Source organism: Mytilus edulis, chromosome 8 (genome assembly GCF_963676685.1).
Source record: "Mytilus edulis chromosome 8, xbMytEdul2.2, whole genome shotgun sequence".
Lineage (NCBI taxonomy): Eukaryota > Metazoa > Mollusca > Bivalvia > Mytilida > Mytilidae > Mytilus > Mytilus edulis.
Window position 1 is genome coordinate 18,162,034 of NC_092351.1, and position 3,961 is coordinate 18,165,994.

General features: G+C 33.4%; 1 protein-coding gene across 3 annotated transcripts in view; it reads left to right on the top strand.

Moving 5' to 3' along the window:
- The window catches only part of LOC139484982 (FHF complex subunit HOOK-interacting protein 1B-like), a 626,211-nt gene that overhangs the window by 368,734 nt on the left and 253,516 nt on the right, over positions 1-3,961 (top strand). The gene's annotated exons all lie outside the window — the stretch shown is intronic.

A 3,961-nucleotide genomic window follows, 5' to 3' on the forward strand; every position in this document is an offset into this window, starting at 1 on the left:
AAAATGTAAATGTTTTATGAAACAGTAACAACACATTACCTACTGAAAGGATCTATTATATGTCCCTTTCTTGAACGCTGCATGGACACAAGTCATACTATAGGCCTTATTGAAGCCTCCATGAAATCGGTATAACGGATACTAGTCGTTAATTTAGTTTGATCATTTCAATTACTCATCTATTGTCACATATCTTACATAAATGTGTGATGGAAATGTAGACTCCGATGTCTAAATGGACGAAAAGGGATCTTATAATGAAAACAAAGAGGTACATTAGTCACTGTGGTATTTATCCTCTTAGAATCATCTTTTGTATCATATCCACTATTCAACTGTTTGTATGCAGATTATATGAATATTTATTGTATTGGTGAATTTATCGGTCAACACTACCTTCTTTCATGATGCAACATGATTTGGATTTTTTAAAGAAATTCACAAATTTCTCTCAAATATTAAGCTTATAAAAAAAAAAAACCAGTCAAGAATCAAGGTGGAAATTGTTATCAAATGGGCTCGAATAAATTTTACCAAGACAGGAATAAAAAAAAAAAAAGAAAATCTCAACTTCAGAATTTTTTCGAAACTTAAGCAGTTGAGATGGTGAAGAATGCTAACAATAAAAAAAATCAAGTCTTATATGCAAAAATCTAATATGCTTAAAAAGTCAGATGAAAATCAGAATCAAACAGAATCAGACAATTATGAAGCCCTTGCCTGAATGCAAGGTATAGGAGATGAAAAAATTATATCTGTTGGAGATAAGTCTGATCCATTTAACTTTTTAACTGTTTAGCTTAGAGGATCTTAGATATCTTGGAGTCGGTTTAAAAAAACTTACAACTAATATTGATCGTAAGTGTATTAAATTGTTCATGACTTACGATCAACTTGAGTCGTAAGTTTTTTTTCGGCAAAGCGACTCCTGTGGGTTATTTTGATGTGTGATCATAGAACTTGATTTTATCAGTTACATATACAGTCCATACATTATTATTATTTTACACATATACAGGGTAATGAAATAAATATGTGGTAAAAATAGATAATTTCATTTGTTCTGCATATTTGAACCCCCCTTACCGTATGTTAACTACTTATCTCTGTACAAAAAAAATGATTCCACCACTTTGAATTTAAAAAAAAAATGTAATCCGTCTGAATGGAGGTGTGCCTTGATTGGCAGAAGTTTGATTACAGATTAGATAGGATTACCTTACCTTACCAGGAAATCTTTCTCCGTCCACTTCGGGACAACCTCATTTGAGTAGTCAATATTCCACCACCACATCTATGTACACTATTTTACACACATTATCGGTAATTATATAATACACTTGAGTACGGAGATATCAATGTTTCATATTATCCTCCATGCATCACTGAATTAGCAATGTTTAAAATAATTTCCACATTACACGAGTATATACAGTTCACTATTTGACAGGTATGCTCTCGGCACAACAACAGTATAAATACGGGAGTACCGATGTTCGGAACATGTTATCAGTTCATAACAATGAAATATCCTCATTTCCTTTTAATATCTAAAGATCGGTATCTTGCTATATGTAACGCATACGACATTTGCCTGCATATCAGTGCATCTAATTTAACAATATTTTCACTATTTCCTTTTAGTCCAGTATAGTGCAACGTACAGTCCAGAATTATTTGGATTTTATCATGACTGGAAAGTGTTCTAAGGTTGTCTTTCGATATTAAATGTAATATTTCATCGATCTGGTGAAAATATTGTTGTCGGATAGGTTCTAGAATTTGACAGTCCAACAGGAAGTGACAGAGAGTTTCATCGCCTTGATCACATAATTTACAGATCGGAGTTTCGTTTTCTGTATATCTAAATCTTTTATTCTGTAATATATAAGTGCCAGTTACTAATTTTAATTTAATTGCCAGTCTTGTTGTTTCTCTGGTCGGATCGTTAGTTGTATTTATGTCCAAAAGATGGTGAAATTCCCCAGGATTGTATGCGTCTATATTAAGATGTCGAAGAGACATATAGCTTTTTCCGGATGAAATTATTGCTTCTTTCCAGTATTTATAAACGGCAATTTGGACAGTTCTCTTCCATTGAAACTTTTTTGGCGCACAGTTTAGAAGTTGTAACGGAGATGGTAGTCCATATTTAAATATCATTTTCTTAATTGAAATAAACCAGCTGTTGCTCGATTGATCTTTTACGGTTAATTGTCTAATAGCCAATTTCTTTTCTAAATTTGAGTTGTCTTGCCTACATATGTTATTAAATAATATTAGCGCTTTTTGGTCGATTTGTGCTTCTATAGGTAAGAATCCGGATAGGATGTAAATACTCGGATCTGGTGTACATATCGGTAAAGACATAATTCTCTTAAGCAACTGTTTTTGGAACTTTTCTAATTTTAGTAGATTTGATGAAGTAGGTAATATAACTTCTAAGCCGTATGTAAGAATAGGTTGTATAAAGGTTTTGATCAGATGTAGTGAGGTAATCGGATCAAGTCCATTCTCACCATGCAGTCCTGCTGACATGAGACTGTAGGCGGCTCTCCTAGATTTAGTAATGTTCTGGTCAGTGGTTTCATTTTGAGAGTTTTTTGAAGATGTTGATCTAAGAATTCCTAGATGAGGTGATTTGTCAACGATTGGCATAGGATTTTCGTTCAAAGTTAAATTGACTGATTTAGACTGTTTCTTGCGGTTAGATGGTTCTATTCGTAAGACAACGCTTTTTTGAGGCTGTAGTAGATAGTGATGGTTTTGACTATATTCAGCAGCTATATTTATGAGAAGTTGTAGTTCTGCTGGATTTTCGCTCATCAAGGCAACATCGTCCGCACAGGCTATTGCATCCTGTTTAACTCCCTGTTGGACTGGAAACTTTTCAGAATAATCATTTGCCCATTTGACGCATGCTTCTGTGTTTTTATGTATTTCATCAATTAATAGCCAAGTCGCTGGATTGACATCGGTGAAGTGTACTTTCCGTAGAAGCATTTTTAGGACCACAACATCGAAGGCAGATTTCGCATCCAGTAAAGCTATAAGAAATGGCGATTTCTTGTCCATGTATTCTCTATATACTTCCTCTACTATGATTGCTGCATTCAGTGGTGACGCATTTGCAGTGAAGCCTCTCTGTAGTATTGACTGTAGGTCGAGAGAATTTTTTCTTAGATCGTCACGTAGTATGTACTCAATTATTTTCAATAATATTGGTAAAACAACTATACCACGGTAGTTCTTGGAGTAAGATTTGTCTCCTTTGTTTTTGTAAACTGGTGATAATAGACCCATCTTTATAAAATCAGGAATCAGCCTTTTTTGAAACATAGTATTAATGAGTTTATGTAGAAATTTCAAAAATAGGTCCCCTCCATATAAATAATTTTCTATGGAAACGCCATATATGTCTTCTGCTTTTCCTTTATTTATGGATTTAATAGCTTTTTGAATGATATCCAGGCTTACTACTTTTGATGTAAATTGGCGACTTATTTCTAAGATTGTATCATAGTCCATTTCACATAGTTGTAAATGCTGGTAATTAAATGATGGATGTTCAGTTGGTATTGCCAGTTTATTAAAATGAGTATGCCATCCAGATAAGATATCATCTCTTTCGAAAGTCTCTCCATCAACGTTTAGGTCGTTTATGAAGGTATTGCCATTTTGTCTTTGCTTACGTATCAGTTTATAGAAAAGATTTTTGTCGCCACTATTCGAGTGTATCAAGATGTTTCTCTCGTTATGTTTCCTTCGTAGCTCTTCGATTACATTGAAGGCTGGTCAGCTTTTTTAAAAGCTAATCAGTAATGTGTTTTACGACAATGATCCTATGTGAGGATTGTAATAATATCTGATTATGATAAAAACACAACTTAGTTTCTCAAAGCTGCTTTGATTTATAATATACGATTACTTGTTCTCAATTAATATTTTATTTCACTCACAA